The sequence below is a fragment of the Pongo abelii genome, chromosome 20, assembly GCF_028885655.2.
Source record: "Pongo abelii isolate AG06213 chromosome 20, NHGRI_mPonAbe1-v2.0_pri, whole genome shotgun sequence".
NCBI classification, from domain to species: Eukaryota; Metazoa; Chordata; class Mammalia; order Primates; family Hominidae; genus Pongo; species Pongo abelii.
In genome coordinates, this window is record NC_072005.2 from 44,357,380 (window position 1) to 44,370,819 (window position 13,440).

The following is a 13,440-nucleotide window of genomic DNA, read 5'->3' on the forward strand; positions in this document are numbered from 1 at the left end:
TGGGTATTGACAGCCAGGCTTCTAAACCTTTTAAAACTCCCCAACTCTGGTGCCAACTTAGACAATATTCTTTTAAGCACTTTTTAGTTATCCCCACCTGCCCAGTTCCCTTATTAGGCCGAGACACTTTAAATTATCTGCTTCCCTGACTATTCCTGGACTACAGCTACATCTCATTGCCGCCCTTCTTCCCAATCCAAAGCCTCCTTCACATCCTCGTCTTATATCCCCCCTACCTTAACCCACAAGTATAAGATACCTCTACTCCCTCCTTGGTGACCGATCATGCACCCCTTACCATCTCATTAAAACCTAATCACCCTTACCTCGCGCAATGCCAATATCCCATCCCACAGCACGATTTAAATGGATTAAAGCCTGTTATCACTCGCCTGCTATAGCATGGCCTTTTAAAGCCTATCAACTCTCCTTACAATTCCCCCATTTTACCTGTCCTAAAACCAGACAAGACTTACAGGTTAGTTCAGGATCTGCGTCTTATCAACCAAATTGTTTTGCCTATCCACCCCGTGGTGCCAAACCCATACACTCTCCTATCCTCCATACCTCCCTCCACAATCCATTATTCTGTTCTGGATCTCAAACATGCTTTCTTTACTATTCCTTTGCACCCGTCATCCCAGCCTCTCTTCGCTTTCACTTGGACTGACCCTGACACCCATCAGGCTCAGCAAATTACCTAGGCTGCACTGCCGCAAGGCTTCACAGACAGACCCCATTACTTCAGTCAAGCCCAAATTTCATCCTCACCTGTTACCTATCTCAGCATAATTCTCGTAAAAACACACGTGCTCTCCCTGCTGATTGCATCCGACTAATCTCCCAAACCTCAATCCCTTCCACAAAACAACTCCTTTCCTTCCTAGGCATGGTTAGTGCAGTCAGAATTCTTACACAAGAGCCGGGACCGCACCCTGTAGCCTTTCTGTCCAAACAACTTGACCTTACTGTTTTAGCCTAGCCCTCATGTCTGCGTGCAGCGGCTGCCACTGCTTTAATACTTTTAGAGGCCCTCAAAATCACAAACTATGCTCAACTCACTCTCTACATTTCTCATAATTTCCAACATCTATTTTCTTCCTCATACCTGACGCATATACTTTCTGCTCCTTGGCTCCTTCAGCTGTTCTCACTCTTTGTTAAGTCCCACAATTACCATTGTTCCTGCCCCGGACTTCAATCCGGCCTCCCACATTATTCCTGATACCACACGTGACCCTCATGACTGTATCTCTCTGATCCACCTGATGTTCACCCCATTTCCCCACATTTCCTTCTTCCCTGTTTCTCACCCTGATCACATTTAGTTTATTGATGGCAGTTCTACCGGGCCTAATCGCCACACACCGGCAAAGGCAGGCTATGCTATAGTACAAGCCACTAGCCCGCCTCTTAGAACCTCTCATTTCCTTTCCATCGTGGAAATCTATCCTCAAAGAAATAACTTCTCAGTGTTCCATCTGCTATTCTACTACTTCTCAGGGATTATTCAGGCCCCCTCCCTTCCCTACACATCAAGCTCAGGGATTTGCCCCCACCCAGGACTGGTAAATTAGCTTTACTCAACATGCCCCGAGTAAGATAACTAAAATACCTCTTAGTCTAGGTAGACACTTTCACTGGATAAGTAGAGGCCTTTCCTACAGGGTGTGAGAAGGCCACCGCAGTCATTTCTTCCCTTCTGTCAGACATAATTCCTCAGTTTAGCCTTCCCACCTCTACACAGTCTGATAACAGACCAGCCTTTATTAGTCAAATCAGCCAAGCAGTTTTTCAGGCTCTTAGTATTCAGTGACAGACTAATGGTCTATTAAAAACACACCTCACCAAGCTCAGCCACCAACTTAAAAAGGACTGGACAATACTTTTACCACTTTCGCTTCTCAGAATTCAGGCCTGTCCTCGGAATGCTACAAGATACAGCCCATTTAAGCTCCTGTATAGACACTCCTTTTTATTAGGCCCCAGTCTCCTTCCAGACACCAGACCAACTTGGACTGTGCCCCCAAAAAACTTGTCATCCCTACTATCTTCTGTCTAGTCATACTCCTATTCACCGTTCTCAACTACTCATACATGCCCCGCTCTTGTTTACACTGCCAGTTTACACTGTTTCTCCAAGCCATCACAGCTGATATCTCCTGGTACTATCCCCAAACCGCCACTCTTAACTCTTAAAGTAAATAAATAATCTTTGCTGGTAAGGCTATGCTGAACCTCCTTAGGCACTCTCTAATTAGATGTCCTAGGTCCTCCCAATTCTTAGTCCTTTAAGACCTGTTTTTCTCCTTCTCTTATTCTGTTTAGTTTTTCAATTCATACAAAATCGTATCCAGGCCATCACCAATAATTCTACATGACAAATGTTTCTTCTAACAACCCCACAATATCACCCTTTACCACAAAATCTTCCTTCAGCTTAATCTCTCCCACTCTAAGTTCCCACGCCGCCCCTAATCCCGCTCGAAGCAGCCCTAAGAAACATCGCCAATTATCTCTCCATACCACCCCCAAAAATTTTCACCGCCCCAACACTTTACCACTATTTCGTTTTATTTTTCTTATTAATAAAAGAAGACAGGAATGTCAGGCCTCTGAGCCCAAGCTAAGCCATCATATCCCCTGTGACCTGCACATACACATCCAGATGGCTGGTTCCTGCCTTAACTAATGACATTCCACCACAAAAGAAGTGAAAATGGCCTGTTCCTGCCTTAACTGATGACATTGTCTTGTGAAATTCCTTCTCCTGGCTCATCCTGGCTCAAAACTTCCCCTACTGAGCACCTTGTGACCACCACTCTGCCCGCCAGAGAACAACCCCCCTTTGACTGTAATTTTCCTTTATCTACCCAAATCCTATAAAACGGCCCCACCCTTATCTCCCTTCGCTGACTCTCTTTTCAAACTCAGCCCGCCTGCACCCAGGTGAAATAAACAGTTTTATTGCTCACACAAAGCCTGTTTGGTGGTCTCTTCGCACAGACGCGAGTGAAAGTAAAACTGCTGAAAACAATTCAAAGAGGCATTTTTTTTTTTTTTTGAGGCGGAGTCCCGCTCTGTGGTCCAGGCTGGAGTGCAGTGGCACAATCTTGGCTCACTGCAAGCTCCGTCTCCCAGGTTCACGCCATTCTCCTGCCTCAGCCTCCCGAGTACCTGGGACTATAGGTACCCACCACCATGCCTGGCTAATTTTTTGTATTTTTAGTAGAGACGGGGTTTCACCGTTGTTAGCCAGGATGGTCTCGATCTCCTGACCTCGTGATCTGCCCGCCTCAGCCTCCCAAAGTGCTGGGATTACAGGCGTGAGTCACCGTGCCAGGAAAATGGAACATTTTAAAGGAGCAAGTGAAAAACAGCCCATTATGTACAGAGGAACAATAGAACTAATGGCTAGATTCTCCTAGGAACAATGGAGGCTGGAAGGCAGATGAATGATTTATTCAAAACACTGAAAGAAAAATAAAACTGTCAACTGATACTTCTATAGTCAACAAAACTATACTTCAAAACAAAAGGCAAAAGAAAACCATTCCCAGATAAACAAAAAGAAAGAGAATTCCTGACTAGCATATACCTAAACACAGGGAATACTCAAGGAAACCCCTCGCACTGAAAATGACAGCAGACAGAAACTCAAATCCACAGGAAGAAATGAAGAGCCCCAGAAATGTATTTTTCTTTTCTTCTTTTAATTTATTTTAAAACATATAAGGTCAGGCCGGGCACGGTGGCTCATGCCTATAATCCCAGCACTTTGGGAGGCCGAGGCAGGCGGATCATGAGGTCAAGAGATCGACACCATCCTGGCTAACGTGGTGAAACCCCGTCTCTACTAAAAATACAAAACAAAATTAGCCAGGTGTGGTGGCAGGTGCCTGTAGTCCCAGCTACTTGGGAGGCTGAGGCAGGAGAATGGCGTGAACCTGGGAGGCGGAGCTTGCAGTGAGCTGAGATTGCGCCACTGCACTCCAGCCTGGGTGACAGAGCAAGACTCCATCTCAAAAAAAAAAAAAAAAAAAAAAAAAAACCATATAAGGCCGGGTATGGTGGCTCAAACCTGTAATCCCAGCACTTTGAGAGGCCAAGGTGGGTGGATTGCTTGAGCTCAGGAATTCAAGACCAGCCTGGGCAACATGGTGAAACCCCATCTCTACCCAAAATACAAAAATTAGCCAGGCGTGGTGGTGCAAACCTATAGTCCAGTCCCAGCTGTTCAGGAGGCTGAGGTAGGAGTATTGCTGGAGCCTGGGATGTCGGAGCTGCAGTGAGCTGTGATTGTGCCACTGCACTCCGGCCTGTGTGACAGAGCAAGACTCTGTCTCAAAATAAACAGACAAACAAATAAATAAAATTGTAAAATATATATATGTGTATATATATATATATATACACATATATATATACACAAAATTGTTTAAAGGTTATGCCAGGCGCGGTGGCTCATGCCTGTAATCCCAGCACTTTGGGAGGCCAAGGACAGTGGATCACCTGAGGTCAGGAGTTCAAGACCAGCCTGGCCAACATGGCAAGACCCTGTCTCTACTAAAAATACAAAAATTAGCTGGGCATGGTGGCGGGCGCCTGTAATCCCAGCCACTCGGGAGGCTAAGGCAGGATAATCGCTTGAACCTGGGAGGCGGAGGTTGCGGTGAGCCAAGATCGTGCCATTGCACTCCAGCCTGGGCTACAAGAGCGAAACTCCGTCTCAAAAATAAATAAATAAATAAAGGAAAGGTTATAAGACTGGGCATGGTGGCTCATGCCTGTAATCCCAGCACTTTGGGAGGCCGAGGTCTGGCCAACATGGTGAAATTCAGTCTCTACTAAAAATACAAAAAATGGCCAGGCATGGTGGCTCACGCCTGTAATCCTAGCACTTTGGGAGGCCAAGGCGGCGGATCACGTGAGGTCAGGAATATGAGACCAGCATGGTCAACATGGTGAAACCCTGTCTCTACAAAAATACAAACTTAACCAGGCATGATGGTGGGTGCCTGTAGTCCCAGGTACTCAGGAGGCTGAGGCAGGAGAATGGCTTGAACCCAGGTGGTGGAGGTTGCAGTGAGCCAAAATCACGTCATTGCACTCCAGCCTGGGCGACAGAGCAAGACTCCGTCTCAAATAAATAAAAATAAAAATAAATAAATAAAATACAAAAAATTAGCTGGGTGTGATGGTGCACGCGTTTAGTCCCAGCTACTCAGAAGGCTGAGACAGGAGAATGGCTTGAACCTGAAAGGTGGAGGTTGCAGTGGGCTGAGATCATGCCATTGCGCTCCAGAGCGAGACTCTGTCTCAAAAACAACAACAACAACAACAACAACAAAAACGCCAGGCACAGTGGCTTACGCCTGTAATCCCAGCACCTTGGGAGTCTGAGGTGGGGGGTATCACCTGATGTCAGTTCAAGACCAGTCTGGCCAACATGGAAACCCCATCTCTACTAAAAATACAAAAATTAGCCAGGCATGGTGGCAGGTGCCTGTAATCCCAGCTACTTGGGAGGCTGAGGCAGGAGAATCACTTTAACCCAGGAAGCAGAGGTTGCAGTGAGCTGAGATCATGCCACTGCACTCCAGCCTGGGTGGCAGACTAAGACTCCATCTCAAAAAAAAAAAAAAAAACCAGTTATATAGCACTGTATTTTTTTAGAGACATGATCTTGCTCTGTCACTCAGGTTGGAGTGCAGTGGCATGATCATAACCCATTGTAACCTCAGACTCCCAGTCTCAAGCAATCCCCCTGCCTTATCCTCCCTAGTAGCTGGGACTACAGGTATACACCACCACACCTGGATAATTTTTTATTTATTTATTTTTTTTGGTAGAGACAGGGTCTCACTATGTTGCCCAGGCTGGTCTCAAACTTCTGGCCTTTAGCAATCATCCCACCTCAGCCTCCCAAAATGCTGGGATTCCAGGCCTGAGCCACCACACCTGGCCTGTATCCCTGACTAGGTAACATACACAGTCAGGTGCTGCATCACGACGTTTCGGTCAGTGATGGACTGCACATGCGACAATGCCCCGTAAAATTACAACAAAGCCAAACTCCCATCATCTAGTGATGCTGCAGCCATCACAATGTTGTAGCACAATTACTTTATTTATTTTTAATTTAGGGTAGCCTAAGAGTACAGTGCTTATAGAGTCTACAGGAGTGTACAATACTGTCCTAGCCTTCACATTCACTCACCGCTCACTCACTGACACCTAGAGCAACTTCTGGTCCTGCAAGCTCCATTCCTGGTAAATGTCCCATACAGGTGTACCATTTGTCATCTTTTATTTATTTATTTTTCTGAGATGGAGTCTCACTCTCTCACCCAGGCTGGAGTGCAGTGGCATGATCTCCGCTCACTGCAACCTCCACCTCCCAGGTTCAAGCGATCCTCCTGCCTCAACCTCCCAAATAGCTGGGATTACAGGCGTGCACCACCACACCTGGCTAACTTCTTTGTATTTTTTTTTTATTTCAGCCAGAGTCTCTATCTGTTGTCCAGGCTGCAGTGCAGTGGCATGATCTTGGCTCACTGCAACACCAGCCTCCCGGGTTCAAGCGATTCTCCTGCCTCAGCCTCCCAAGTAGCTGGGATTCCAGGCACGCGCCACCATGCCTGGCTAATTTTTGTGTTTTTAGTAGAGACGGGGTTTCACCATGCTGGCCCTGCTGGTCTCAAACTCCTGACCTCGTGATCTGCCCACCTCAGCTCCCAAAGTGCTGGGATTACATGCGTGAGCCACCGTGCCTGGCCCAAACTTCTTTGTATTTTTAGCAGAGATGAGGTTTCACCATGTTGGCCAGGCTGGTTTCAAACTCCTGACCTCAAGTGATCCGCCCACCTCAGCTTCCCAAAGTGCTAGGATTACAGGCGTGTACTACTGCTCCTGGCCCATTTGTCATCTTTTATACCATAGTTTTACTGTACCTTTTTTATGTTCAGATATGTTTATATACATGAATACGTACCATTGTGTTACAGTTGCCCACTGTGTTCGGTACAGTTAAGTGCTGTGCATGCTTGTAGCCTATGAGCTGTAGCTACTTCATATAGCCTCGGTGTGGGGTAGGCTGTACCATCTACGTTTGCATAAGTCACTCTATGATGTTCACACCCTGATGAAATTGCCTAACCATGCATTTCTTAGAACTTAAGACCGTATAGATGACCATATAGAAAACCAGAGACTGGGCCAGGTGTGGTGGCTCACGCCTGTAATCCTAGCACTTTGGGAGGCCGAGGTGGGTGGATCACCTGAGGTCTGGAGTTGGAGACCAGCCTGGCCAACATGGTGAAACCCTGTCTCTACTAAAAATAAAAAAAATTAGCCGGGACTGGTGGTGGGCACCTATAATCCCAGATACTCAGGAGGCTGAGGCAGGAGAATCACTTGAACCCAGGAGGCAAAGATCGCACCATTGCACTCCAGCGCCTGGACCACAAGAGTGAAACTCCGTCTCAAAAAAAAAAAAAAAAAGGAACTGGGAAGGTCATGAAAGGAGGGTGCTCATGCACAAATGCCTGATAGGAACGATTGCGGAAGACTCTCCAAAAACCACAACCTCGCACGAAGTCCACTGCAACGTTACACAGAAAGTACTTTTGTCCAGTAACTGCCTGTCCAACCTTGGACTGATGCCACCCTTGTTTCAAGGCTTGTAGCCAAGGATAATTGATTCAAAACACTTTATGTAATCCTCCTCATTTTGTCTTTGAAAACTTCCCCTTGGCTGGGCATGGTGGCTCACATCTGTAATCCAAGCACTTTGGGAGGCTGACTCAGGCAGACCCCTAGAGTCCAGGAGTTTGAGATCGGCCTGGGCAATATGGTGAAACTCTGTCTCTAGAAAAGATACAAAAATTAGCTGGGCATGGTGGTGTGCGACTGTAGTCCCAGCTACTCAGGAGGCTGAGGTGGGAGGATGGGAAGCGGGGGTTGCAGTGAGCCGAGATTGCACCACTGCACTCCAACCTGGGCAACGGAGTGAGACTTTGTCTCAAAATCATAATTATTATTATTGTTATTATTATTTAAAAATTTAAAACTTCACCTTGCCTCAGTCTCTTGTTTTTTTGTTTTTTGTTTTTTTTGTTTTTGTTAAAGATAGGGAGAGGCCGGGCACAGTGGCGCATGCCTGTAATCCCAACACTTTGGGAGGCCAAGATGGGCGGATCACAAGATCAGGAGTTCGAGCCCAGCCTGGCCAATATGGTGAATCCCCATCTCTACTAAAAATACAAATTAGCTGGGTGTGGTGGCAGGCACCTGTAGTCCCAGCTACTCGGGAGGCTGAGGCAGGAGAATCATTCGAACCAGGTTGCAGTGAGCTGAGATCACGCCACTGCACACCAGCCTGGACAACAGAGGGAGATTCCATCTCAAAAAAAAAAAGAGAGAGAGAGAGAGAGATAGGGTTGGGCTGGGCATGGTGCCTCACGCCTGTAATCCTAGCATGTTAGGAGGCTTAGGCAGGTGGACCACCTGAGGTCTGGAGTTTGAGACCAGCCCAGCTAACATGGCAAAACCCCATCTCTACTGAAAATACAAAAATTAGCCAGGTGTGGTGGCACCTGCCTGTAGTCCCAGCTACTTGGAGGCTGAGACAGGAGAATCACTTGAACCCAGGAGGCAGAGGTTGCAGTGAGCTGATTGCATCAGTGCACTCCAGCCTGGACGACAGAGATTCCATTTCACAAAAAAAAAAGAAGAAAGAAAGAAGAAAGAAGGAAGGAAGGAAAGGAGGGAGGGAGGGAGGGAGGGAGGGAAGGAAAGAAATTATTATGTGAGGTAAGACAGGAGGATCTCATGAGTCCAGGAGTTAGAGGCCATCCTGGGCAACATAATGAGACACCCCCATCTCTATTAGAAAATAATAATAGTAAAAATAAAAAATAATTTAAAAAGTATTACTTCTAACTATAATGGAACTAAGCTAAAAGCCAACAATAAAATGAAATTTAGAAAATCTCTAAATATGAGAAAATTAAACAACATACTTGTAGATGACCTATGTGTGAAAGAAGGAATCTGGCTGGGTGTGGTGGCTCACGCCTATAATCCCAGCCAAGGGAGGCCAAGGCCAGTGGATCACCTTAGGTCAGGAGTTCGAGACCAGCCTGGCCAACACGGTGAAACCGCGTCTCTACTAAAAAATACAAACATTAGCTGGGCATGGTGGCTCATGCCTGTAGTCCCAGCTACTTGATAGGCTGAGGCAGGAGGATTGCTTGAACCTGGGAGGTGGAGGTTGTGGTGAGCTGAGATCACGCCACTGTACTCCAGCCTGGGTGACAGAATGAGACTCCATCTAAAAAAAAAAAAAAAAAAAATCCAAAATGAATTTAGAAAATATCTTGAGCTGAATAAAAACAAAAACACAGGAAATAAAAATGTACAGGATGCAGGCAATGCAGTAATTAGTGGGAAACTTATAGCTTAAAAAACATATTAGTGTTGAGTCAGCCTGGTGAAAATTTTTAAAACCCCAACACATTAGAATGGAAAGAAGGCCTAAAATCAATAATTTAGGCTTCCACCTCCAAAGCTAGAAAAAGAAGAGTAAATCAAACTCAAAGAAAATAGTAAGAAGAAAGTAATAAAGATCTAAATGGACAGCAATGAAACAGAAATATAAAAACTATAGAGAAAAAGCAATGAAACTGAAATTGGCTCATTGAAAACATCAACAAAACCGGTATTGAAAAGATTAACAAGCCAGGTGTGGTGGCTCACACCTGTAATCCCAGCAGTTTGAGAGGCCAAGGCAGGTAGATCACTTGAGGTCAGGAGTTCGAGACCAGCCCGGTTGACATGGAGAAACCCTGTCTCTACTAACAATACAAAAATTAACTGGGCGCCGTGGCACATACCTGTAATCCCAGCTGGAGGCTGAGACAGGAGAATCACTTGAACCCAAGAGGCCGAGGTTGCAGTGAGTCAAGATCATGCCACTGTACTCCAGCCTGGGTGACAGAGTGAGACTCTTGCCTCAAAAAAAGAAAAGATCAACAAAACTGGGCCGGGTGCAGTGGCTCCCACCTGTAATCCCAGCACTTTGGGAGGCCAAGGCTGGTGGATCACCTGAGGTCAAGAGTTCAAGACCAGCCTGGCCAACATGGTGAAACCCCGTCTCTACTAAAAATACAAAAATTGGTGGGGCGTGGTGGCGGGCGCCTGTAATCCCAGCTACTCAGGAGGCTGAGGCAGGAGAATCGCTTGAATCCGGAGGTGGAGGTTGCTGTCAGCCGAGATCACACCACTACACGCCAGCCTTTGGCAACAGAGTGAGACTGTCTCAAAAAAAAAAAAAAAAAAAAATCAACAAAACTAGTATGTATACTGGTTTTCAATGAAATCAGTTAGCTCATTAAAAAGTTCAACAAAAGAGTAAGAAAAATAAAAAAGACAGAAGCTGTCAATTACCAAAAGCAAGAATGAAAAAGGAAAAAAACGCTAACATGGTACACAAATTTTAAAAAATCATAGAGGAATATTATGAACAGATTTAGGTCAACTAATTAGGCAATTTAGATGAAATGAACAAATCCCTAGAGAGACACAAATTACCAAAACTGACTCAAGAACAAAATAGAAACACAGATACAATTTTTGTACAAGTATCCATTGAAACGTATTGAAAACTGAAAATGACATAGAATAAACAAAACAATTTTGAGAAAGGAGAACAAAGTTGCAAAGCATATAATGTGACTTTAAGATTCACTATTCACTTTGGGAGGCCAAGGTGGGTGGATGGCTTGAGCCCAGGAATTCCAGACCAGCCTGGGCAACATGGCGAGACCTTGTCTCTCCAAAAAATATAGAAATTAGCTGGGTGTGGTGGCATGTGCCTGTAGTCCCAGCTACTGAGGAGGGTGAGCACAGGAGGTTGAAACCACAATGAACTGTGATTGCACCACTGCATTCCAGCTTGGGAAACAGAGTGAGAATCTGTCTCAAAAAAAAAGAAGCCAGGCGCAGTGGCTCACGCTTGTAATGCCAGCACTTTGGGAGGCCGAGGTGGGCAGATCACCTGAGGTCAGGAGTTCGAGACCAGCCTGAACAACATGGTGAAACCCCATCTCTATTAAAACTACAAAAATTAGCTGGGCATGGTGGCGGGCACCTATAATCCCAGCTACTCAGGAGGCTGAGGCAGGAGAATTGCTTGAACTCAGGAGGCAGAGGTTGCAGTGAGCTGAGATTGAGCCATTGCACCCAGCCTGGGTGACAGAGAGAGACTCCGTCTTTTTTTTTTTTTTTTTACAAAAAAAAAAAAAAAAAAAAAAAAACGGCCAGGCACGGTGGCTCACACCTGTAATCTCAGCACTTTTGGAGGCCGAGGCAGGTGGATCACAAGGTCAGGAGTTCGAGACCAGCCTGGCTAACACGGTGAAAACCCGTCTCTACTAAACATACAAACAAATTAGCCGGGCTTGGTGGCGGGTGCCTGTAGTCCCAGCTACTCTGGAGGCTGAGGCAGGAGAATGGCGTGAACCCGGGAGGCGGAGCTTGCAGTGAGCAGAGATCGCACCACTGTACTCCAGCCTGGGCGACAGAGTAAGACTCTGTCTCAAAAAAAAAAGAGAGAGAAAGACTCACTATAAAGCTACACTAATCAGGAATATGCTATCAGCATAAGGATAGATACATAAATCAAGGAATCAGAAGAATGATTAAGTCCAGATTTAAAACAACAAAAATGGTCAATTAATTTTTAACAAAATTGCCAATATAATTCAATGAGGAGAAAAGACAGACACTTTAACAAATGGTGCTGAAATAACTGGTCTATAGAGTGAGAAAAGAACCTTGACCCTTAACTCATACCACACACAAAAATTAACTAAAAATAACTAAAAATTAACTAGAAATAATATATTAACTAACGAGACAAAAATTAACTAAAGATAGGCCGGGTGCTGTGACTCACGCCTGTAATCCCAGCACTCTGGGAGACCAAGGCAGGTGGATCACCTGAAGTCAGGAATTCAAGAACAGCCTGGCCAACATGGCGAAACCCTGTCTCTACTAAAAATACAAAACTTAGCCAGGCTTGGTGGCAGGTGCCTGTAATCCCAGATACTCAGTAGACTGAGGCAGGAGAATTGCTTGAACCCGGGAGGTGGAGGTTGCAGTAAGCCAAGATCATGCCATTGCACTCCAGCCTGGGTGACAAGAGTGAATTTCCATCTCAAAAAAAAAAAAAAAAAATTAACTAAGGTTTAAAAACTAAACTTAAATACTAAAACTATAAACCTTCTACAATAAAACGTAAAAAGAAATCTTTGTGACAAATGTTTCTCATGAAGATTTCTTAAGCAAAGATTTAAGTAGGTCACAAAAGCACACTACATAACAGAAAAAATAACTGATAAAATGAACGTCATCACAACTAGACTTTTGTTCTGAGGAAGACATCTTTAAGAAAATAAAAAGGCTCGGTCAGGCGTGGTGGCTCACATCTGTAATCCCAGCACTTTGAGAGGCTGAGGTGGGTGGATCACCTGAGGTCAGGAGTTCCAGACCAGCCTGGCCAACATGATGAAGCCCCATCTCTACTAAAAATACAAAAATTCGCCAGGCATGGTGGCAGGTGCCTGTAATCCCAGCTACTCGGGAGGCTGAGGCAGGAGAATCACTTGAACCTGGGAGGAGGGGGTTGCAGTGAACCGAGATTGTGCCACTGCACGCCAGTCTGAGCGACAGAGAGAGACTCTGTCTCAAAAAATAAACTAAAAATAAAGAAAATGAAAAGGCTGGCTGGGCACGGTGGCTCACACCTGTAATCCCAGCACTTTGGGAGGCCAAGGTGGGTGGATCACCTGAGGTCAGGAGTTTGAGATCAGCCTGGCCAATGTGGTGAAACCCTGTCTCTACTAAAAATACAAAAATTGGCTAGGCGTAGTGGTGGGAGCCTGTAATCCCAGCTACTCTGGAGCCTGAGGCAGGAGAATTGCTTGAACATGGGAGGTGGAGGTTGCAGTGAGCCGAGATCATGCCATTGTACTGCACGTGGGCAACAAGAGCAAAACTCCATCTCAAAAAAAAAAAAGAAAAGAAAAGAAAATGAAAAGGCTAACCACAGAAGGAGAGAAAATATTCATATTACATATATTTGGCAAAGGAAATATCCAAAAAATATGAAAAGCTCTTGCAACTCAATAAGAAGAAAATAAACAATCCAATTGAAAATGAGCAACAGATTTGAACAGATGATTCACAAGAGAGGATATAGAATGGCCACAGGCATGTCGAATAATGGTCAAGAACATTAAAGGAAAATGCAAATGGAAACAGCAATGAAATATCAATAAACATCCACTAGAATGGATAAAATTAAAACAAACAAAAATACCCCAAAACCTGGCAATACGAAGTATTGATAAGGATAAAGCTTAGCTGAAATTTTCA